Here is a 26,304-nt window from a genome sequence, read left to right as displayed (position 1 = left end):
GATATCAAGAAACGGGACACAGTGGGTTTCAGGAAGAGGATACATTTTGACGATGGAAATGCAGACTTAGGCCCTCATTGCAGTTTTGCCGGTATCCCACCGGAATTACCTGTGGGATACCAGCAAAACTGCCTTACCGTTTCCACCACCCGATAGCCCGGTATTACTGAAATATTACAAGCAGCGGACATGCTGGCAAGTACCCATTCCATGGAGTTCCATAGGAATTCATGTGATGGGATAGCCAGAATTATCGACAACGGTAGTACCGGCGCCGGTGATTCCGGCATTTATTTGCTGGTTGGGGCCTGATCTACCTGCAGGTCAGGCGTGCCGGTAGATCACTGCCCCACCGTCAAACTGTGTTTCCCCGGTCTGGAAAAAATGCTGGTGCCGGTATTACCAGCAATTTTACTGGAATTTTTTTCAGACCAGGGACCTTGTAATGAGGCCCTTAGTCTTGATTAACGTGTTGATGAATCCACGGCTCTACTCACTTTGAAGATATCAGTTGCACTTGGTGCCTGCTGAGATTTGATTGGCCTAAATTTCATGACTGGCTACTGGCTTCAAAATCTCACATTCACACACTATTGATTTCAATTTTATTTTATTTTAATTATATAGCACTATTTGCCAAAGTGCTAAGCAAATAGAAAAAAAAGTACAAATGAAGTGGAAATTGAAGGGACAACCAAATGAGCAAGCTAGCAAAGGAGTTTTAAGACAGGTACAGAAAAATGGAAAAGAAGAGAGAGAAAGAAGGGGGAGAGGGAGCGCATTCCAGTGTTGGGGGCCAATGGGGAGAATGAACTGAAATTAGATTTAGCACATGCAGGATGGGGACAGGAAGAGGAAAAGAGATTGTGAATGAAGAGAGCAACAAGGTAAATAGAATAAATCAAAGAAGAAAGATAAGGAGGGGCCAAGCCATGCTGACACTTAAAAAGAAGGCAGAGAAAACTAAAGAGAATACGTGATTCAGAGCAGAGCCACTGGAGTGATGCAAGTGTGGGTGAAATAGTGTTGCAAGAAGATAGAGAGAAGAGGCGCTAGAGAGGCCTCAAAGAGTTTTTAATACATTTCATGCAAACGTGCATTTGATAAATAAATATGGCCTTCTATATATTACCAATAGTATCTCGTTAAAAGGTTTGCTGGGTTAAATTACCTCTAATAAGATTTGTGTGCACCCAACAGTTCACATACTTGAAACCTGTCGGTCCTACTCAGCCTTTTATCATTTTGAATTTGACAAAATGAGTACTATTGAAAAATGGAACAGTAAGATGTCAGACATGGCAAAACTGAAAAGAAGAATGCAACATCATAGGAAGATTTTGTACAGTACTCTGGTGAGATTTGTAGACATCTAACCTAAAGAGGGAGGACTGGCAACATTTGGTTCGAGGGGCAAGTTTACTTTCCTGGCCCATAGTGCACTGACCCAAATACAACAGAGTAGCAGCCCCAACTTGTAGAACATGTAATCTCAATACCAACCAATCCCCCCCACACATTCTCAAGTATAGATGGTAGACATTATTGACAATACTTTCATTTTATGTAACATATTTCTCAATTAGGTTTGTGGTTTCTTAGAGACCCAGACTGCTGGAAATCCCCCACTTACCAAACACAGTGGGCCTCATTACACGGTAGGGGTTAACCATGCCACTATTAGCGGCATGGCTACTCCCTTATCGCATACCGGGTCTGGGTAGACGGTATGGGGACTTACCGGGTCATTCCAACCCTGGAGGACCCGGTAAATCCCCATGCCAAATACCATTCCCCATTCCCATTCGAGCCCCCATAGGGCTCAATGGGAATGTGGAACGAGCTAATAACGGTACCGCAATCTGCAGTACCGTTATTAGCTCTGAAATCCCTTAGCGGGTCCCGTCCTTAACACCTGGTCAGATCAGGCGTTAAGGACGGGACCCGCTGAGGGACCTCGTAGTAGGGCGCTAAGGGATTACCGTCACCGGTGACTTTACCGGTACCGGTAATCCCTTAGCGCCTACCGTGTAATGAGGCCCAGTGACATTATTTGACCAGGTTAATATCATTGGTGGAATTGGAAAGCTGGGATTAAAGCCCAGTTTTCAATGTGTTGCAGTTTGTAATTTGACAGCAGGTTACATCTTCTCCCATCATATCTTTAGTTTTAGAACAATGTAAAGAGATGGTGAAGCTAGATAATTCATTGGTAGAGCAGAGGCATTGCTGAACCAAGGGGATCTGGGTTTGGTCTCTGAGCCAAACATGAGCTGGAATGGTGAAATGCCCATACATGGCTTCCTGCCTTCCGTGCTCACAACACAAAACCCATACCTGCACCCTGTGTACTGTGAGGGGTCAGAAATGAGAGGCGGGCACAAAGTTGTAATGTTTTCAACATTATATACCTTTATTAAAATAAAGGGGTTCAATACAGGCCTTTCTGTCCCTATCCTAAAGAGAGTTTGCCTGCCTAAGAAACTAAAGATCAGTCTGTGTCCAGTTGTCAAAAGTATGCAAACTGTCCTTATGTGCACAACATAAGTGACCCTAACACTAGACATGAACAACTGAAAAGTGCACGGAAAGATGTCTCGGATTTCGGTTTAGCAAATGTGTTCTCATGTAAAGCAAATAGACAAATCCAACAAAATAGTCTCCTCTAAGGAAGGGTCCTTGAGTCCAGAGAGTGTTTCCCTTCCCCGGGATTTTTTAAGGAAGGATGGTGAAAGTGTTTTTTACAAACAAGGTTTCCTTAAGGAGGGCAATGGTGTCTCTTCCGTACAACACATTTTCAAGGCTGCCAAAGGTGTCTCTTTTACACAACTGTTGCTTCAAGGATGGCAAAAGTGTCTCTTTTACATAACAACTGCTTCAAGGATCGCAAAAGTGTCTTGTTTACATAACAACTGCTTAAGGATAACTTCCTGGTATATTCCCCTGCCAGGAATCCTTCAGTAGACTCTTTAGATCCCCTGGTATACTCTCCTGCCAGATATCTTTTCACAATGCCCTTTTCTTTTATATATTTTGTATTGATTACCTTGTGTACTCCCCTGCCAGTAATCCCCTTCTGGGTTTTGTAGATCCCCTGGTGTACTCTTCTGCCAGGTATGTTTCCACCAAAGGCTCAATGAATGATATATTCCATTGATCAGGTCTTTGTTCAATGTTCTCACTGTTTTCAGTAAAGCACAGTTTTATTCCTGCACTGTCTATACTTCATTGGCATTAGATACTACTTGTTCCAAGCTTCCCCATGTGGACATCTATTATATGGAGACTTGTGCACATTTTGTCTTTCAACTTCTTCATTAACATTTATCTGCTTGTGTTAACATTTGCCCCAACATTCCCTATATTGACATCTCAGGCATGAGGATTTGTGCAAATGCTGTCTCTCTTTTTTATTTGGTTGGTATTCAAAATTAGCTTTTGCTTGTTCATGTGCCTGTCAGTATGCCCCAGTGTACCCATCAACACTGGGCAGACTCACCAGTTTTTTATGGCATTTCCAACCCATGGCCCATTGCTCTGGCAAAGTCTTCACTCAGGAATAGCGTCTCCCGCCTTGCAGACACTCTTCCAAATCTCCCGTGGGCTCTGTGTTCACTTGCCAGTGAAGCCGCTGTGGTTTTTCAGGACTAGGTCTCCGACAGCCTTGCTTCTTCTGCTTGCACCTCTGAGGCTCTCCCTCTGTGCTTCCCTAGATCTCTCGCCCCTCTAGTAGGTAATGCTCACAAGCGGCAGCTTGAAAGCACCTGCCTTCTTCATCACGGTCCGTTCCTGTGCGTCTGCCTTCACCTCCATTCTGCTTCCCACTCTGCTTGCTCTGCTTCTCTCTTCTCTGACTCTCCCTTGACGGTGTGAGGCATGTTTAAATGTCCTACACATCTGAGCTTCTTCATAACAACTAGTATGTGTGTTTAGCTTGGGGTTTCTCTAAAACCATACTAACTCCTTCTTCCTCTTCCTTGTCTCTGTACTTGAGACATTATGGAAGCTGGAGTCCATAGCATTTTAGGTCTTCTAAAATGATATTGTTTAGGATTCTTGTTTAGAACAAAACCATTAGAAAAAGGAGATGTTAAATGTGAATTACATGTATATGAGGTATGAATGGTATTCTGCTCAGAGTGCTTTGCAGAAAGGGGTTTTGGGTTCCTGCAATGGGTGGGATTTGTAAAGTGACAACAGGCCTTTGAGAATTCAGGAATGATGTGGTCTTCCTCTCTCGGAAGGTAAGAATACCACATCTCTCCTGTTGGGGTCACCACCTTTCCCCGATGGCTGTCTTCTCCCATGTGATCCTCCCTCACGATTCCACCCACAGGGTCAGGATCAGGTAGCGACTGCTGTCCCCTGGTCACATGGGAGGAGATCTCTGGCTGGGGATCAGTGATGACTCTGCAGGATTCATAACATAGCTGCTCTTGCGTTATTGGTTTGTTGAAAACCAATAGCCTCCCCATATAAGGAAGAGGTTCTTGTAGCCATCAATGTAACAAGAACAATTTTCTAAATATGTGGTACAAATGTTACAAATAAATCACATTATCTCAGTGGGCACTTTCTAGATGCAGAAAAAGAAAACAGGAACAATTTACAAGTCAAAGCTGGGAATTTCTAGATGTGAGTCAATGCAAAAAGAACACATTTCTAAGTGTGTGGTACAAATAAATCACAATACAATCTCAGACGTCAATTTCTAGTTGTCAATCAAACCAGTGAGAGCAATTCTAATTGTGCGGCCTAGGCAAGTAAATCACAGTGCCATCTCAGGGGGTACTTCAAGATGTGAATCAATGTAGCTTTCATAGATGTGAATCAATCTAACAAGAACAATTCCTAAGAGTGTGGGATAGGCAAGTAAATCACAGTACCATCACAGAGGGCACCTTCTAGATTTGAATCAATGTAACAAGAAAATTCAAAGTGAGCGGCACAGGAAAGTAAATCACAGTACCATCTCAGTGGACACAGCCAAGTAAATCATAGCACTATCTCAGTGGGAACTCTCTAGGTGAGAATCAATGTAACTTTCTAGTTGTGAGTCAGTTTAATAAGAACAATGTCTAAGTCACAGTGGATGTAACAGGGGTGATTCAAACAGAATCAATGTTACAGGAATGAATTCTAAGTGAGCGGCCGGGGCAACTAAATCACAGAAATATCACAGTGTGGACTTTCTAGACATTCATCAATGCAGTGAGCACAGGTTCTAAGTGTGACCGGCGCAGGTAAGTAACCACAGAGTTAAGTGTTGACCTTCTGGATGTGAATCAGGCTAGCAAGAGCAAGTTCTAAGTGAGCGGGAGAGGCAAATAAATTACAGAACTATCTCAGTGGGCACTTTTAGATGTGGACCAAGCTAACAGGAATAATTTCTAAGTGTAAATTACAGTACTGTCTCAGTGGGCACTTTCTAGATGTGAATCAATGTGAACAATTTCTAAGTCACAGTGGGCACTTTCTAGATGTGAATCAATGCAACAAGAACCATTTTCTAAGTGGGTGGTACAAAATACATCACAGTATTATCTCAGTGGGCACTTTGTAGATGCGAATTAACCTAACAGGAACAATTTGTAAGTGTGCGGGACAGGCAAGATAAATCACAGTATTATCACAGATGTGAATCAATACAACAAGAACAATTTTGTAAGTGTGAGGTACAGATAAATCACAGTATTATCTCTGAGGGCACTTTAAAGATATGAATCAATGCAACAAGAATCATTTTCTAAGTGTGAGGTACAGCTAAATCACAGTACTATCTCGGTCGGCACCTTCTAGATGTGAATCAGAGTAACTTTCTAGATGTGACTCAATCTAACAACAGTTTTCCAAGTGAGTAGGCAGGTAGATTACGGTACTATCAGCGTGGGCACTTTCTAGATATGGATCAATGTAACAGGGCAAATTCTAAGTGAGCAGCACAGGCAAGTTAATCACACTACTATCTCAGTGGGCACTTTCTAGATGTGACTAAGTGTAACTTTCAAGGTGTTAGTCAATCTAACAAGAAAAAATTCTAAGTGTGTAACATAGGCAAAATTAACGTACTATCACAGTTTGTGCTTTCTCGATGTGAATCAATACAGCGAGAACAGATGTGATTCAAGTAAATCTGAACAGTTCCCTAAGGTGTGATGCAAGCTAACATTCAAAGTGCTAGAATAGTTTGCAAAGTGGGAGTGGTTCTAGGGTAGAATGATTGCTCTACTCGCACCCCGACCACTTTCAACTTGGCTGTAGCTGCTGGTTGACGGCTGGCCGCTGACACCTGCAGACAAAATATGGAGCCACCTTTGTAGGAGTCGTCCTTTGCCTTGGAGCCCTTGGCCGCAGGAGCTGCCTGGCCAGAGGGCTGACCTGGGAAGGTCAGTTATGACCAGATGGACACACCAATCCGGCAAGGTGGGTGGGCTGGGAGGCGGGAGGGATAGGGAACGAGGAAGTGGGAGAGGGATGGAAGGGAAGAGGACACGCAATGCAGCTGGGGCACAGAAATTAAATACAAAACCTGCGCAAAGGCCCAGGAGGATCTTTTATTCAGATGCACTCACCTTGCTAAGCACAGCAGAAGAAGTATGCAGGGAGTTCTGTGGGCAGGTAGGCCTTACAGCACACAATTGAATTTACCAACCATGGGAGGCAGGAGGGATTGGGAACGAGGAAGTGTGAGAGGGTTGGGAGCGAGGAGGACACACACCAGAGCTGGGGCACAGAAATTAAATACAAAACCTGCGCAAAGGCCCAGGAGGATCTGTAACTCAGATGCACTCACCTTGCAATGCACAGCAGAAGAAGCGTGCAGGGAGTTCTGTGGGCCGTTAGGCCTTACAGCACAAGATTGAATTTACCAATCAGGGGAGGTGGGCGGGCTGGGAGGCGGGAGGGATCTGGAATGAGGAAGTGGGAGAGGGATGGGAGGGAAGAGGACACGCAACAGAGCTGGGGCACAGAAATTAAGTACAAAACCAGTTCAAAGGCCCAGTAGGATCTTTTTCTCAGATGCACTGACTTTGCAACGCACAGCAGAAGAAGCGTGCAGGGAGTTCTATGGGCCGCTAGGCAATACAGCACACAATTGAATTTACCAATCAGGGAAGGTGGGTGGGCTGGGAGGCGGGAGGGGTCGGGAACGAGAAAGTAGGAGAGGGATGGGAGCGAAGAGGACACAGAACGGAGCTGGGGCACAGAAATTAAATACAAAACCTGCCCAAAGGCCAAGGAGGATCTTTTACTCAGATGCACTGACTTTGCAACGCACAGCAGAAAAAGCTTGCAGGGAGTTTTGTGGCCCGTTGGCCTTACAAAACACAATTGAGTTTACCAATCAGGGGAGGTGGATGGGCTGGCAGGCAGGAGGGATCAGGAACGAGGAAGTGGGAGAGGGAGGGAAGAGGACAATGAACAGAGCTGGGGCACAGAAATTAAATACAAAACCTGTGCAAAGACACAGGAGGATCTGTTACTCAGATGCACCCACCTTGCAATGCACAGTAGAATAAGTGTGCAGGGAGTTCAGTGGTCTGGTAGGCCTTACAGCACACAATTGAATATACCAATTAGGGGAGGTGGGCGGGCTGGGAGGCAGGAGGGATCTGGAATGAGGAAGTGGGAGAGGGATGGGAGGGAAGAGAAAACGCAACAGAGCAGGGGCACAGAAATTAAATACAAAACCTGCGCAAAGACACAGGAGGATCTTTTTCTCAGATGCACTGACTTTGCAATGCACAGCAGAAGAAGCTTGCAGGGATTTTTGTGGGCCCGTAGGCCTTGCAGCACACAATTGAATTTACCATTCATGGGAGGTGGGCGGACTGGGAGGTGGGAGGGATCAGGAAAGCAGAAGTGGGAGAGTGAGGTTAGAGGACATGCAACAGACTTTTTCTATAGACCTCAGGTTAAAGTTTCTTAGTCCAGTGTTCAAAACGTGTTCAATTGTTAGATTTCACTGACCTTCGCGGTAGGTCCGTTGGCAGCTTCCCGATGCTGGAGTGTCGCTCCGACATTAACCAGCCTTCTTTAAGTTGTCTGATTGTTCCCACAGCTTCCCTTCTGCTCCAGAAGCAGAGAAATCCACTGGTGCGAGCTTCACTCACTTGCCGCACAGCTTCTACTTTGTGCCGGCACCTCTGATGCTTGTTCTCACACGCGGACCGCTTTACTCGGGTTCCATGCTCTCCCAACTGCGCCTTCTGCTTGTGCTGAGCTTTGGAGGCTTCCATACTTGGGGAACATACAGAGCCCATCCACTACGGGTCCCACGAGTCCTCTGTATCTCTTGCCGGCATATTGGTTATTCCCCCTAGACTACCACGGCTGCCTCTCCACACGGGTTTCCTGCGGCTTCTCTGCTCTCAGGTCATCCTGTTGTTCCTTTTATTGCTCTTCCTCCTTCTTTCTATACACCTGCAGCCCATTGACTCCCTGCAGGATTAAGCACCTAATTGGCCCTACCTGACCATGATTGGAGTGACATGCCGGACCCTTACAGTTTGTTACAGGCATCTTCTTTGTCCCAGTACCAAAGTGGGAAAAAAGAGGTAATCTTCATCACTCTTTGTTGCCTCTTGTTCGTGTCAGTGTTGTCAGGTGTTGTATGTGAGAAAATGGGGGAAACTGGTCCACAATAACCCATAAAAGTAAGGGGAGGGTTACGCTCACTGTCATAAGAGAAAGTTGGATACCATGTCTCGGCCAAGGGCACCTTATTCTTTCTCCCCCTCTTACTGGGTTTCTGAGGCTGGTCCTTTCTCCTAATGTTATTCTGATCAAAGGAAATGGGGTATCCATATCCCACAAAGGCTGCTGGGACTAGGGACTCATTATGGCATAGAAAAAGGATATAATGCGTCTCACATAAGGACATTTCATTCCACTTTCCCATGAACCCTCCACCCAGGTGATTCTCCCTCGCTTCTCCGCCCCCAGGGTCAGGATCCAATAGCGATGGCCATTCCCTGGCCATCTGCGCAGAGGATCCAAGGTAAATAGATGAGAGGATGCCCTCAGGTTTCTCACACATGGCATTTACTACTGGACATCAAGGATAAAGCAAACATGAGTATTATTTCGTGTCTCGATTGGCCTACATTGTGCAGCCAGCTTGGGCATCTTTTCTTTTTGTGATATGACATTTCTAATGGCAATGCCAATAGGAGTATGTCCTTACTTGGGCATATTGCCAGGTACTGACAGAGCCAGCTTGCACATGTTTACTTATTGCATCACTGCTGGCATTATGGGCAAAACAAACATGAGCAGCCATCATGGAAATGTATGGGCACAGCCAGCATGAACATGTTTTTACACTGGCATATATTGTGGGCAAAGGCATCATGAAAATGCATTGGGAAAGTATCCTGTGCACTGTTGGTGAGTTGCATCTATTTGATTTCTGGATTTGAGTTACCCTACAAACCCAATCGCAAACTGTATGGATTTTTACCCAATTTTTCACAGAAAGTGTGCAGTATAATGCACCATTTTAACCCATTTCTAAAAAATAATTCTCAGGTAATAAAACCCATGAAACGTTTTTGGTTGATTCGGGCTCTCTCGCTTCACTCGGTCCCTCCGTCATATTTGTGGGAAATGTTTACCCACTCCAATAATAAAATTCACCAGCTGCCCCTGTAAGTGGATGGTGGGTGAATGGGTATGAGTGTGTGCGTGCAAGGCTGGGTCCTAGGCAAGGGGCGTTGTAACATGGACATTTTCTTACATGTTCTATGGGCTTTTTTGCCAAACTCTACTTAATGAATGCTATTATATGAAGGAGGGTTTAGGGGCTTTGTAGCACACTGGGATAGCCAGACTGGACAACCTATTTCTGTGACATTACATTTTGTACTCACAAAAGGGGCAAGGCCAATATGATGTGTGTTCTTACATGGGGAGGGTGGGGCACACGTTTTATTTAGAAAGTACATGTTTTCTTACTGTGGCATTGCATGTATTACTGGCCTTGAAAGCAGAGACAACATGAAGAGTATTCTTACATGGTGGTGCGTTGACTGGGCAAGCATTTGTTCAGAAAGCAATAGCATGTTTTCTTCCTGTGGCAGGAGATTTTTACTTACTGACATTAAGGACAAAGCGAACAAGAGAATGTTCCTACATGGGGATATTGGCATATATTACCAGAGCTAGCATGAACATGTTTTCTTATGGTATGAATACTGTGCGTATATTACAGGCCATGCCAAGGGTGGCTGGTACATTTGGGTGTCAGGACCCAGGCACAGACCCATGTTTCTACGCTATGTGAAAGATTTAAGGTTTGATTAAAACACGTGCTTACATCTTTCACCTTGTGCAGTGTGCTGCATCCCAATGCAGCAGCCTGCTCATTATGCTCATTGCGCATGCTTGGTGGTTCAGGCCAGCCCAGAGTGTGGCGCGGCCCGTTCTTTGTGGCTAAACTTAGCAGAGTCACCTCAGCATGGCTCGCAGGGGGACCCCCACATTTTGTGTTACGCCATTGGCAACAGAGGAGAGCTGTCCCCATGCCAGCTATGCATAAGTGATGATGTTGTGGAACGTACTCAGGCCAGCCCAATATATTCTCCTTGAGTAAGCTGCACGAGCCGAGTACAGTGTTCTGTAGTATAAAGGGAAACAGGAAGCGCTACCTGCTTGTTTAACATGAACGTCTTAAAGTTATAACCGATACACTTCACCCACACTGAGGAAAGAAAATGGCAGGAAGAACACTGCTGCTGAAAGGACATTTCCTTCTTTGTGTTAAATGATTTATCGGCTTTGGTGGGGCTTTGTTTTTGCTTGAAGTAGGCCTTCCTGTGCTACCTTACAGCCGTATGTGCTTTCTCATGCATTATTGTGCACAGCAGGATCATGGCTTCTTGCACGTTCCATTTAAAGGTGGAGATTTCAGTGATTGGAACTGTGACTTTTCCAAGAAAAAAGACAAGTATTTGCAAAGCCAATAGTTTGTGCACATATCATTGCTCTATGATTTGGGCATCTTTTGATGTCACTGGGGAGCTTTCTTCAGCTTTTCAGAGGGCTTCAGACTAAAAATTTATCTTAGCAGGGGTGGTATCCCTCTTTTGAGGAAGGGAAATTGTTCATGCAAGACTGTCTGTGTCAATGATGAACGTGTGCATGTGTGAAGAAGACGCGTTCTGGCCTCCCACTCAGAAGTGCAATGTAGTAGAATTTAGGTATAAAGGTTGCCATTGGCAGGGCCATTATCCCGTGTGTTTGACTGCTTTTATGTTGTGCTCCTCTTTCCCACATTCAGAATATGCAGTAATTTCACTTTTAATTTGAAAGGAAGGTGTAAAATGCCGAAGATGGTGCTTGCCCTTATCTCTTGTAGTGATTTGAATATGCATGCTATTTACCTTCATATGTCCTTTGGTGTTGTGTGTGGGCATGCTCTCATGTTACATCATGTGATACTGAAGGAACAAGCAGTTATTCATTGCTTCTAGATAATCAGAGGATCTATGTGATCACTGCGCTGCCCATAACTGCGACGGCCGAAATGCCGACCCCAGTTACGGCGCGGCACAGTGATCATATGGATCACTGTCCCCGCACCCCGGCCTGATTTTCCCTTCCTACCCCCCACCCGCCCCAACTTACCGCTCACAGCGGCACACACAGCACACTTCTGTGTGTGCCGCCTGCACCCTGCTATCCCTGCGGCATCAGCTCCTCCCACTAACGTGGGTTAGAGCTGACGCTGCAGTGTGCTTTTCTTTTTTTTTTCTTTAGTGTCCCCTGTTTACCAAAATGGTAAGCGGGGGGACACGCCCGCAACCCCTGACCCTGTTACGGCACCCAAGCAGAGCGGGGGACAGCCCCGCAACCCCCGCACTGCTTGGGTGCAGTAAATGTCGCCACAAATGAGGGCGACATTTCTGTAGGATTCCATAATCAGATACCCATGACTGCAATACAGACCACCAATGTAATATCCATGGAATTATGTGTGCTGAGTAAGTGTCTTTTAGTTTTTTTTTCTATAGTTGTGAATAATACTTGAGATTCTTGAGTCTGTGTCTCCACACTTGGCTCCTAAATCACTACTGTGTAGTGTGCTTATGACCTTGTTGAGTAGGTAGCTCCTAATCGTTCTAGCGCTTCTTGCCTGTTAGTGTGGACTATTGTGAGCTGAGTTTTTGGTGCCCTTTCTTTGGCAGACTGTTCTGCAGTTTCTGTGTGGGGGCGGGGAAGGGAACCCTTTAGTCTTGGATCAGGAGACCACCTAATGGTGTTGGGGTGTGCTCTCTGACCTTTCCCTTATGTAGGTTTTGGTGCTATCCCTTGTTAGGGAGAATTCTCAAGAATGTGCTTTTGAGACCCCCCAGCAACTTTGCTGGATTTCTAGGATTTTAATTTTTACCTGGAAAGAGTGTGAGCTTTTTTCCCCCACTCTTTCATGTATTTTGATGTGTGTTTTACTTTTGTGTTCTTTGGATACAGAGTTTTTAAACAACTCCATAGGCATCATCTTTTCTTGTGTGTCACACAGCACCATCAGTGCAGTGGCAAAGGGGTGTCTTTCAGACTCCGCAAGGTTTAAATACCTTCTCTGGGACTGACTACCATCTCCCAGAGCATGTAAAGTTAAATTGACTTTGCTAGTCTTTTTAAATTCATAGACCCAGCCCACACTATCTTCCTATGGAGTGCTGGAGGGGTTGCCTAGCATCCCCTGTGTCTAAACACTCATGTAACAGTCACATGTTACTCTTTCCTCTTGAAATGGCTGGTGGCAGTGGTTTTTATAACGAACCACCATGGTTTTTCCCAACCGCAAACACTGGTAGCTAAAAATCGGGTCAGCCATGTTTTTCAATATGTCGCCCATGACCCCTCTGTAAAAACAGTCTCTGGTCATCTTTTTTCACCGTTTTTTTTAGGAAAGGTCCTTCTTGTGTTTAATTCTGCACGACAAACCAGGTTTGGTCCCTTTGTTTGATGCCCTTTGGTGGGCTTCAGTGCTGAAGCCCTCGTCTGGCGCCTGAGTGCCTGGGGTGTACAGGATGTGAGGGAGGTGCCCGAAACTCCCTGTGCTTGGTCTCCTAGGAGACCTGAATGCACTCTGGTGTAAATGGCTGGCTGACTGTCCAGCAAGGACAGCACCCTGCTGGGTGAGTGGCAGCAAGGCTGGAATGAATGGGAGAAACTGTTCAAAAACAGGTCTCTAGAACTTGGAAAGCAGAGTCGACCACTGGAACGAAAGAACCAAAGACAAGCTGAAGGAAGACGACTGCTGCAACTCCTGGACCGTTGGTTTGCCCGGTGAAGCTCTGCTGCCTGCCCGAATTGCCTGAAACTCCATCGACAGAGAAGCCCCTTCAAGAAAGACTTCTTCCCTTGAGCTGGTGGGAACAACTAACTCGTAAGCCACCTGGACACCGTCTCCATACTGGCCGAATTTTCATCACAGTGCTGTTGAAAACGAGATAGCCAGTGAGAAGGATACCAGTTTGTGGACTTTAAGGCACTCACACCTTAAAACCAACACTTAGCCAAGGTTGTGGCCTCTTCCCTGTGCAGTGCAGGAACCTCCCGATGTCCTCCTTCTTGTCCCCACGACTGAAGCTCAGGAACATCGAGATCTGCAGGACCTGCCAGGAACAACTGCCTCAGCTACCGCTTTTCTTCATACCAAAGGTACTGTGCAAACGCGGTGTGGAAATCTTTCCTGCGCGGTGAAAGTTTGTAAAACTTTCCCAACTTTGGAGTCTTGTTCACTCTTAATCCAACATAAAACTCTTTTTCTTTCAAGCTACTTCTTCGAACATTAGCAAAGACGTAACCATTTACTACCAGAACTGTGCTAACCTATCCAAGACACTAAACCATTGACTTTGGGCCAGGCCTATTGAATTGAATTCCTGTTGTAGTGAACTAAAGCTATTTGCCCTGCCTATGAAAGTAATTGTGCTTTAATTCGCTTTAACCTTTGTCTTTCTACCCCTTTTGAAAGCTACTGAAGTGCCATTTTGCTCCCACTTCAGGGGAGCCTAACTTGTTCAGAAACTCATTGGTTGAGTACTGTAGTGTATTATAGTGTGATATTGAGCTGCTTCTTACTAGTGGAATGTTTTCCAACTGACTGTGTAAATAAATGTATATTCTTTTAGCAAGAAACTTTGAATAGAGTTGGTTTGAAGTACTGTGATTGCAAGTCCTTTGTGTAACATATTGCACTGCTCACATCCCTCTTGAGATAAGTCTGGCTGCTAGGGCACTGCTACCACATAACTGTGTAGTACATGCTTGTACCAATGGTGAGATTGTGCTTACACCTGTAGTCTTAATTATGTGTAGTGTTCCCAAAGGGTACTGCATGTAATTCTGCCTAACATCCCTGTATGTTGTTGCTGTGCTCATGACTAGTGAGCCATGGCACTGTTCTTGGTGTTCTAAAAATGCAGGCAGTTAAGTCATGTCAGATGGCAGGGCTCTGGTTTGGATGTCATGGTATCCCTGCATTGTGGGACCAATTGAGAGCATATGGAGGAGGTCTTTTCCTGGTGTGGCAGGCCTGGAGGTTGTTGAGTTAGGAATGTGTGCCTGTGCACATGGGCTTTGGTGGAGCTCTGCATTATTTTCTATTCTCCTTTCTTCATAGTTTCTTCTCCTCCCCTCATTAGGGTGTCTGTTCTGGTGGCAGGTGTGGCAGGCCTACTCTGGGTGTGGCAGGCCCAGATATGTTTATTGTTACAAGGTACTCGTTAAGATGGATTTCTGAACTCTGACCTGGAGGGGCAGAGGTTCAGAAGGCCAACCTAGTTTCTTGGAACAGGGTAACCTCTGGACAAGCCAGACCAATCAGGGTAGCTATGGCAGGCAGTCAAGACTAAGTCCCAAGAGGGGTGAGGGTGACTGAAAGCCTGCAATGAGCACACAAAGCAAGGACGCTTACAAATTACTCCAGACAGGTGTTATATTAAAAATATAGATACATTTATTACAAGGCCTTTGTAACATAGCATGAAACAGAAGGTGGTACCAGGGTAATAGAGGAAAAACTGATGAGAGTGAGGCAGGAGATGATATACAAGACCAGAGGGGTCTAGCAGATTAAGAAGCACGAAATATGTAGACCACCTAGATGGGGAGGAAACAGGCAGTGCAAGTAATCTTTAGACCCAGTTCCACATCAAGAATACAGCTAACTATGAGGCAGTCCAAGCCCTACGAAGAGAGGTGCCTTATGCTCAATAGTACAGGCACACGCTTGTACCACTGGACAAAATAGGGTCTCTTCAAGGGCCACTAGATGCTCAGGAAGGTGGATGCGGTCGATGAAGAACAAGTCCCCACTATTCAAGCAGGACCTCCACTTGCGGGCAGAGGCAGGTTGAGAGTGCGGGATAGAGTCGCTATTTCGCAACAGCGGTAGAAAAGAAATGGGCTCCTGCGCTAGGGGCCACCGGATGGGGTATGGACTACTCACCGGTCCCCGACGCAGGCGGACCCAGACTTCGCCAGTTCAGTCCAGTTCACTGGCAGGTTAGAATGCGACAATCAGGACGTCTCGACACTGTGTAGTTTCCGCGGTAGGATCCAGATGGTCACAAGTGCAGCGAACTTGCACAGGTCGTTGCCACAGCAGGGCAAAACGGTAACCGCGTTTACTACGGTCCGGGCGCACTCGTCTCACTTCAGACCTGGGAATGCCAAGTGTACGAAATTCGGTGTGAGGGTGCTGTGGACACAGAGCAAGCAGTATACCAAGTTTCGAGGGCTTCCTCGAAACCACGGCGATGACAGAGCAAACGTCCTGCGTAAGCTGGTCAGTCCACTGGTTGGCCCAGGGACACTTACGGAGAGGCTTACTTGCAGGGTTTGATGAAGGTGCCGCAAATAGTTTGTCCTACTATTCCAATGGGTCGAAGCGCCTTCGCAGACCTTCTAGGACGATCAGATGCAGAGGGGTCTCCCAGGACGACAGCGGGCTCAGGGTGCCAAACCTTCCAGCGGGTCACCAGCGGTTCCTCAACTCAGCTTCTTGTTGCAGGATACTTGCTCCTTATTCTTTGTTTGTGTGAACTCAGGAGATCGACATGGTAGTGGTGTTTTCGGCCTTCTCTTATCCAAAGTTCCCTTCGCGCCAAAACAGAGAGGACCCAATGGGAGATCTGCTCACAAACACTCACTCCATACGTGGACCAATCACGGACCACGGTGGTCCCAGGCATTCAGGACACTCCAGACTCTCTGGCACCCAGGATGTGTATTGGGAACAGACATCCCTGCCCACATCCTGGAGGCACACACACAAGGCATGCAGAAGCCTACGAAAGCTTTGGGTTTCATTGGAAAGTGCATGTCCAAATAAGGACTGACCCGGGTCGGCTCGACCTGGGGAAGGTGAAGGGGCAAGATGGCCAAGGGACAGGACAAAGAACCTTGTGGCATGGCCATTTTGGAGCCATTCCACCTATTTGTGCCAAACGTGGTAAGCACGGATAACATGACAAAAAAGGGTTCAAAACATAAGATAAATGATAGCTGCCACCAGTCCTGTCCGTGACACACCTGCACAGTTCATAATAATTCCAGCGAGAGTTTCTAGGGCCTTTGGAATGACTAGAGACCCAAGGGTGCGGTAAAGTAAGTTACATTGCACTCTTGTTACATGTTGCACAAAAGCTGCAACATGAGGAAAGGACTAAGGGAAACGAAGTCTCCCAGTACTGACTGTCTTAAGGGCATGTCAGTTTCCCCATAAGAAGTGAGCGAAAGCCCATAGGAATGCGGCTGAGGGCTGTGCTTCTCTGGCAAAGGTTAGATCAGGGTGTAAAACAGCAGCAAAAAGTTTGGGGGTTGACACATGGAGGGAAAATTACATTCAAATATGAAATCTTTCCTAACACTCTACCGCAGTATTGTGGGGCTACTGTTGGGTCCTGCTGAGCATCTCCATCTTTAGTCTCCTTCGGTTTTATAATTATAATTATAATTTGTTATTTATAACACGCTTAATACAGAGAGATTTCTAAGCGCAGAGCTGGGGATCGAACCAGTGTTGCTCTGAAAAATTGTCTAAAAAGCTAGAGCTTGTACAATTGTTTTGTAGGGTAACACCAGTCCAAGGATCCAATAAATGCAAGTCACCAACAGTGGACAGGAACATTAATATTGTAACTCATTTAATGCTTTGCTATAAAAAATGCCATGCCACAATGAAAACATGTCCAACTGGCTGCACATTATAGACCATTCTAGACACGTAATAACATATTACAGTGAAGCATGCCCGGCCACATATCGATATATCTAGACTGGTGGCAACAAAATGGCTGTTGAAGCAATAAACCTTATCATGGTTGTTTTATCACAGATGCCCAGAAAAATATACAATGCCACAGTAAGAAATGGCTAGACTGGCAGCACCCAAATTCCAGTCTAGCCAGGTAATTACACTTAGCAAGACTGCTTTATCAGAGGTGCCCAGTTAAAAAAAGTCAAGCCAAACTAAGCAATAACTAGACTGGCTACACCAAAATGCCTCTCTAGCCACTAATACACATATCATGCTTGCTTAGCCTGGATATGGACTACTATTATGATTTATTGCACAATCCCCAACCCCACAGATCCCATTTCCCTCCAATCCCCTGCCCCAATCCGCAAACTCAGCACATCAGCCCAGAATTAGCTTCATGTCCCTCTTCCATGCCCCAGTGCCCTTCTTACCTCATAGGTAAGTACTAGAACGAGGAAGAGTGGGCTAGGAGTAATGATGATTACAGAAATTTATGGCAGGCATTAACTTCATGCCCTGCTACCTCATCCCAGTACTTGTGTATGAGGAAAAGTACCTCATACACAAGTACTGGGAAGAGTAAGAATGGGGCTACGATTAATGAAGATTACCAATAAGTAATCATGGTATTAAACACAAGCAGTGGCACAAAACCTTTGATCTGACTGGGCTTCAGTCCTAACCCCCACCCCCTGAAATTTTGGGCTATGTTGACTCGACCTTGCTGACCTACAAAGCCGTTGCTGGACAGAACAGGACACAGATGTTAAATTGCACCTGTGTTTCGCCATCAACAAAGGCCCAGCAATTACTAACGTAAAACAATTCACTGTTAGTTTTTAGGCAATTGAAATCGTGATGTGGGTTTAGTACTTGCATGCCAGGGGAGTGATTGAAAGGCTATAGAGGGGACAGGAGACAGCTCATTTTCACAGCAGTCCATAAGTGGGTATTTTCAGACTTAAATGAGAGAGTTAATTGCTTGTAATATTGACGCTGCACTATAATAGTCTCATTAACATTCAGTAAAGAAGTTAGATGCCCCCACACAAATAAGTTTGACCCTGTCCCACCTCCTGTAAAGTTAGCACCTCTCCCAACATTTGAAGGGTAAGCCCCCCAAAATGTAGGTTTTGTTGAACCTCTGAACACAAGCACACACACCATTCACCATACACATAGACAAACACACAAATACCTGTCCACCCATACATTTATGTGTGTACACTTTCACCATATAGGCACACCCAGGCAGCCACCCACATATTTAAGTGTGCACCTTTTCACCATACACTCACACACGCACACCCATCCACCCATACATTTGACTGTGTCCCCTTTCACCATTCACTCACACAGGCATACCCAGGCCACATCGTGCACTCACTCATTAATGCACATTACATCACATACATATATTTACACACACTTACGTTCACACACACACACACACTTTTAAAGAAAGTACATGTTCTTACCTTTAATCCGTTGGTCCAGGGAACGAGACCTTCAGCTCCCTGCAACAGCCAGGAATGCTTGTTTCTGTCATCGGCAAAGGATCTGGAGGCCTCCGTGTCATTGGGTGGAGGGGAGCCCCATTAATTAAAAAATAAATGGTTTCTTTTTGAAGTCACTCTGACCTCATAAAGAAATTATTTCTGTTAAAGGACGAACCGGAACAGAAATAATTTCTTTATGAAGGCAGAGTGACTTCCAACAGAAACTATTTATTTTTGAACTCATAGGGATCCCTCCACCCCATGACATTGAGACCTCCAGCCTGTAGGCATCCATGTCATGGAGTCGTGAGCCTTTGGACTTCATTAAGAAATAGTATCTTTTTCTAGTGATTCTGACTTCATGAAGACATTATTTCTGTTACACTGTAAAAGAAATAATGTCTTTATGAAGGCAGTGACTTTAAAAAAATGATTTCTTTTTTTCTGTTTGAAACTGTTTTTCAAAAAAATGTTTTAGTGTGAGGGGTCCCCTCCCAGGACATGTGCGGGACCCCATACAACAGGGGGGACGTTGTGGGCCTCTGCTATGTCAGTGGGGCACTGTCCTGATCCCAGGCCTGTGTTCAGTTAGCCTCTGCTGCTGGTTTTGTTAGTGACACTGGCATGTCGTGCCTTTGTGGTTTGGTTGCTTGTGCCTCTGTTTGACTGCCCACCAGGCTTGGCCAATGTGTAGTTTTGTTTTGCATCCTTTACAGGGACTAATGGTTGATCCTGTTGTTTCTGCACCCCCCTCCCCTCCTCGTCTGAGTGTATGTTTGTGTATGTGCACACGTGAGGCTGTCGACCTAGATTCATGGGTGTTGTGAAAGAAAGGGAGGGGTGTTATATTTGGTTTGAGCGAGATGATTGCTTGTGTTATTGAGCTGCATTTGTATCACTGGTCCTCCATGCCTGCTGGTAGAATGGCGGTTCAGAGAATGTTGGGTGGGTGTGGTGCATGTATGGTTCCAAGCATGTCAGATCGTATGCCGTGTTTTTGCAGCTGTGACATAGCACATTTGCACTTTAAGCATGCAGTTTTCACTCTGGTCGTTTTCACAGATTTTTATTTTAACTTATATGTGTTGGCTGTTTGCGGGCTTTGGTGGTGGTATGTGGATGGGTGAGGTGGTGGGACTGGCTTAGATGGGTGGTTGGGGGGGACCCCCATTAAAAAAATGATGAAAACGACACTGGTGAAAAATGCACGTTTAAAATACAAATGTGCAGTTTCACAGCGGCAAAAACACGTGGAACCAGTTACATATGTGAATGCCTGAAGATGGACCAGTGGATGTTCTTCTGTGCAACGTCTGGATTTCTTGCAAACCAGTGTAATAAATAAAAGTTACTCCTTACCTGAGGAGTCCTGAGCATGCTTGAGTCAGGAGAAGCTGCTTCAGTATAACAGATACAGACGTGACAGCAGTACCATTTCTGTCCTGGAGTCACTGGCTCCCTTAGCGGGCCCAGTGGAATAACACAAACCCTGTGAGTCTTGCTGAGGGCCCCCCAAGCTCTTCAACAAAGCATGGGCCGCGCTACACCTTAGGGTGGTGTGGACCACCGCAAATGAGCATGATCATGCTGCTGCAGCGGCACACTGCGTACTGCACTAGGAGAATTATGTATGTGCTTTAGTCAAACCATAAATCTTTCACATAACATAGAAAAAGGGGGCTGTGACTGGCACCTTAGTCCTGACACCCAAATGTACCAGCCAACTCTGTGCATGGACAGTAATATTACGCACAGTTATGATACCATAATAAAACACATACATGCTGGCTCTGACAGCATATGCCAGTATCCCCATGTGCGCACATTCTCTTGTTGGCTTTGCCCTTAATTCCAATAAAAATCTCCTGCCACAGGAAGAAAACATGTCATTGCTGTTTGCATAAATGCTTGCCCAATCCCTACAGCATCATGTAAGAATACTGTTCATGTTTACTTTGCCCTCAACACCATTAAAACATGCAATGCTACAGTAAGGAACCGTTTTCTTGTTTGGCTGGACAAATGCCTCCACCCGCCATGTAAAAACACTCATCATGTTGACTTTGCCCTTAACATCAGTAAAACATGCAGTGCCACAGTAAGAACACATTTAATTGCTAACTGCACAAATGCAGTCACCTTCGCATGTAAGAACACACACATCATATTGGTCTTGTCCCTTATGTGCGTAAGAAAATGCCATACCACAGAAAGAAAATGTCCACCTTATTCTGTTATAAAAGCCTCCTGCACATAACATTCATCAAGTAGGCTTTACCCAAAAATTACAGTAAAACATGTAAGAAAATGTCCTTGCTCAAATGCCCCTTGCCTGAGCCCCAGGCTTTCCCGCACACATTCATACCCATTAATTCACCAGGCACTCACCCAGTGGCAGCAGGTGCATTTTTTAATTTAAGGGGCGTAAACATTTCTCACAAACATGCCAGAACTACGGAGCATAGCGAGGGAGTCTGAACCAATCAACCAACCAGCCAAATGGGATAACATTTTTGAATAATGGATAAAAATACTGCATCATTCAGCACACTTTCTGTGAAAAATTGGATAAAAGTCCAGAAAGTTTGCAATTGGTTTTGTAGGGTATCTTCAATCCAACAATTCAATAGATGCAATTCACCAACATTGCATAGGAGCATTCCTCAAAGCATTTTCATGATGCCTTTGCCCACAATATATTTCAGTATAAAACATTTTCACGCTGGCTGTGCTCATACATTTCCATGATGGCTGCACCCACATAGGCCAGTATTACCATATAAGAACATACTCAGTTTTGATTTGCCCATAATGCCATATGCCCTACCGCCAACTCCCCGGCACTAATAGTGCCGGATCACGAGTTCGGCGAAAATGTTAATCCCCATTCCCCATTGAGCCCATTCGGGAATGCCCCATTTCCTCATTGGGCTCAATGGGGAAATTTCACGCTAACACCGCCAACGGATTTCCCGCGGCGGTATGAGCGCAAATTTTCGGCGGATTTCCCCCCAACTCAGAGCTGGGGTGAAATCCGCCGAAGTCCTGATTTGGTGAACCCTTGAATCCGGCAGTAATAGCGCTACCGCCGGATTTAAGGGTTACCGCCAAAGTCGTGATGAGACCCATACTTCTGTTGGCTTTTCCATTAAAAATGTAATGCCACAATAAGAAAAAATGTCCAAACTGACTGCATAATGTAAGCCAGTCTAGACAAATAATAAGATTTATTGTGTCTGCTGTATCCTTGATGCCCATTAATAAATGCCATTCCACAGTAAGACATAGCTAGACTGGCTGCACCAAAATACCAGTCTAGCCACATAATAACACGAATAATCCTTAGTTTATCATAGATGCCCAAAAATGCCCTACCACATAGTAAGCTAGACTGGCTGCCCCAAAATGACAGTAAAGCCACATAATAGCACATATCATGCCTGCTTTATCATGGCAGCACATCCACTAACAAATCCCTCACCATCCAAAATCAGCTCCTCGAAAGCTGGCCCTACACATACAAAAGTGCACACAGATTCACACAAAATTCACTTGTTCATTTAAACCGACCATGCACTTGCTAATTCACACATGTCCCCAACCACCCATACATCATACACTCACTCATTCACACACACATTAGATAATACATAACACATCCTTGCATACATACATATAAATATACACAAATATATAAACCTGTAATCCCCTCGCACGCACACACACACACACACACACACACACACACACACACACACACACACACACACACACACACACACACACAAAAACACTTATAAAATAATGTTTTTATCTTAACTGTTTCCCAAATCTATCACCCCTGAACTACTCCTCTCCAGGCAGGCATCCCACTCCTGTGTTCCACACTGACAGGAAATAGGAAGCAGGGAGAGCTTCCTGTTTCCAGACTTGCATAGTGGAGTTGGAGCGCCTCTATCTCGAGATTCAACCATAAAATATCCAAGCTTGCACTCTGACTTCAGAAAGAAATTATTTATTTCTGAAGCTTAACAGGCCACCCACCAGTACCTGGCATGGCGCGGTGCACCACTCCGCCGGGGCTGAGGAGGCCTGAAAGAGGTTAGCAAGGCTATGATATGATGTGATATGACATTTATAGCGCGCCTATACACAAGTGTTACAAGGCGCGACGAGGCAAGGGAGGGTAACAAAGGTAGGACAAGACAACGATCTTACTAGGCCAAGTGACATTGAGATTATGCAAGTGCAAGGGAGAGGGAAGGGGAAAGTCCAAGGGGAAGGGGAGGAGGAGCAAGTGCAAGACATAGGATTAAAACATCGAAAAAACAAGAAGTGCGGCCAGCAGGTGGCAGTGCAGGGGTTAAGTGTAGACAACAAGTGTTAGATAAGTGCAGGTAGGGGGACTGTAGGGTTGCAGATACAGCCCCAAGTAAAGGGTTGCCAGGAGGCAGTGCAGGTGTGCAACTGGGAGGGCAGGGACATGGGCCTGTGGTTCAGAGGGTCACCAGGTAACCAGTGCATTATCAGACAGGAGATCAGCAGGGAAGAGGAAGAGAGAAGGTATAGGCAAAGAGGAAAGTCTTGAGCTGCTTTCAGAACCAGAGATGGTTCTGCTCAAGTTTCAGAGAGGCAGGGAGGCTGTTCCAGAGGGAGTCGCAAGCCAAAGAGAGAGATCTGCCCCCAACGTGTTGCTTGGAAAAGCGACTGACCATCAAGGAGTTGGAGGAGGAGGAGCGAAGAGCTTGAGTAGGAAGATACTTCCAAAGAGAAAGCTGGAGATATTTTGGTCCCAGGCCCCAGACAGCTTTGTTGACAATGCAGAGTGTCTTGAACTTGATCCTTGCAGCCACTGGGAGCCAATGGATAGATTTCAGGGCTGGAGAGATACGATTCCTGGGCTTGAGGCCAAGGACAAGTCTCGCAGTCATGTTCTGGGTGAGTTGCAGAGGACGGAGAGTAGAGGCGGGCAGATTTAAAAAGAGGCTGTTACTGTAGTCAAGCCTAGAGAGAACACGAGCTCTGGTGACAGCGAGCTTATGGGGGAAGGAGAGGAAAGGAAGAATACCTCTGAGGAGGTGCAGTTGGTAGTTTGACTTCTTAGAGACGTCAGAAATGTGAGGAGAGAAGTAGAGTGTGGAGTCGAAGATAACTTCGAGGTTCTTAGCCTCAAGGTTGGGAGGAGGAAGAGGTCCAAGGGAGGCTGGCCAGAGAGTGGCGAGAAATAGGGGTGCAGGTGTGTCAATGAGGAGGATCTCCATCTTACTGGCATTCATGCAGAGATCATTGGCAGCACACCACTCCTGCATTGCAGACAGACAATCCGAGATGAGTGAATGAGAAGAGGCGACAGAGGGGAGCCTGAAAGCGAGCTTGGTATCATCTGCATAGCACTGGAAGTTGGAGCAGAGACCAGCAATGCGGTGGGCGAGAGGTGCCAGGTATTACTTGAACAACCAGGGAGAAAGGTTAGATCCTGGGGAACACCACAGGTGAACAGACAGATAGAGGAGAGGAAGGACCCAAGTTGGACCTGGCAGGGTCGGTCAGAGAGGAAAGAAGTCAGTCAGGCGAGAGCCTGATCAGTAATACCCAGGTTATCACTGAGACAGTTGAGTAGGATGGCATGGTTGACCATGTCAAAGGCAGAGAGAGATCAAGTAGGATGCGGACAGAGGGGAGATTAGAGTCAAGGTTAGAGAGCAGGTCTTCACGGATGTTTAGGAGAGCAGTTTCTGTGCTTCTGGCTGCTCTGAAGCCAGACTGATGATCCTGGAGATAACCAACAGATTCAGTGTGAGGATTAAGCTGGGAGATGGCCAGCTTTTCCAGGAGTTTGCCCAGGAAAGGAGTGATAGAGATCGGGCAATAATTAGCCAGAAGGGAGGGGTTGGCTGAGGGTTTCTTGAGAAGAGGGTACACAAGAGAGTGCTACAGGGGGAGGGGAAGGTTCCAGAGACGAAAGAGTGGTCGCAGAAGTCAGCCAAGACTGGAGCGAGGGTGTCAATGTGGACGTTGATGGTTTTCGAAGAACATGGAAGAACCTGTTTTGATGAGATTTTCATAGATCGGACTTGTCTAGAAACCTCATCAGGGGAGAAGAGAGGAAAGGCAGAGAAGGGAGCTAGGTGCAGGGGGCCAGAGGAAGAGGAGAGAGTGGAGGGAGAAGCACGAGAAGCTGAGAGGGTGGACAGGATGTCCTGGGTTTTAGAGATGAAGTGAGAAGCCAGGGCCATACAGAGGGGCTGGGAAGGGACCGGAGAGGTAGAGATTGCTGCAGTATTGGCTAGCTCCTTGCAGATTTTAAAGTGTTCAGCCGAATTGTTAGATGCCGCAGAAACACGGGCTTGTATGTGAGCTCTCTTCTTAATGAGGACAGAAAGTCGGTATTGCATTTGGAGCAGGCGGCAGGCCAGTTTGTCAGAGGATGCACAAGATGCCAACCATTTCCTCTCAGTCCCCCTACACTTGAGTTTAAGGGTGACAAGGTCTGAGTCATACCAGGAGTTGCACTTGATTTTAGGCTTCATATGGATAACCATGACAGGGGCTAAGTATATCGAGAGTATCAGAGACAGCAGAGTGGAGCAAGGAAAGGTTTGTGTCAGGGTGTGAGTCAGCCAGAGGTGCAGGAGGGGGAGAGAAAGATGCAGCGAAAGCCTCAACTGACACAGGCTTCATGGGTCAAATGATAGGTAGAGGTAGAGAGATGAGAGGAGAGGAGAAAGTGGTCACTTCAGGAGAGAGGAGTGGTGAGCGGGTTAGAGAGGGGGAGGTCTGAGGAGATCATAACATCAAGAGTGTGCCCTGCAGAGTGAGTCGGGCCAGAGGGAAGAATAGAGAGAGAGAGAGAGAGAGTTGCAAACGTTGCAAAAGAGTCCTGTGGTGGGACAGGAAGCATCCAGGTAGATGATGACATCTCCATGGAGGAGGAGTTGAGTGGTTGAGGCCAGGAAGGAGGAAGAGAAGTCTGCCCACTTGGAGAGAAAGGAGGTGATCTGACTAGGTGGCCGGTAGAGAGTAGCCACTGTGAGAGAGTGGCCAAGAGAGGGAGAAAGCCTACAGGCCATGCATTCAAAGGAGGAGTAGGCCTGCATAGGAATGTTAGAGGCAGGAATCCACTCTGGGAAGATCAAGGCTACATCCCAACTGGAACGGTTGGATCTGGGCATGGAGAAGATCTTGTAGCCATCACGAAGGAGAGTGCCAAAGCTTGTGACATAGCTGGGCGTAAACCCTGTCTCTGTGAGACCACTAACATCAAGGTCGAGTTCTTTCAGGAGATTGCAGATGTCAGAGGAATGTTTGGCAGCTGAGCGAGAGTTAAGAGTGGCGGGGTAGAGAAGGTTTCCATCCTTGAAAGACTTCTGGGGGGGTACAAATCAGAGTTACTCCCTGCGGAGGTGTAGAAGGAGCCAGATGGAGGGCAGAGGAAGCAGGAGGAGGGGGCAAGGTAGCTGAGGAGGAGGAAGAGGGCACCACAGATGTGGCAGAGGGTGAAGGCAACAAAGCCGAAAAAGGGAGAGAAGG

The sequence above is a fragment of the Ambystoma mexicanum genome, chromosome 5p (assembly GCF_040938575.1).
Source record: "Ambystoma mexicanum isolate Mex_15411 chromosome 5p, UKY_AmexF1_1, whole genome shotgun sequence".
Taxonomy (NCBI): Eukaryota; Metazoa; Chordata; class Amphibia; order Caudata; family Ambystomatidae; genus Ambystoma; species Ambystoma mexicanum.
The sequence above is the reverse complement of the archived record's forward strand: the minus strand, read 5'-3'. Positions refer to the sequence as shown.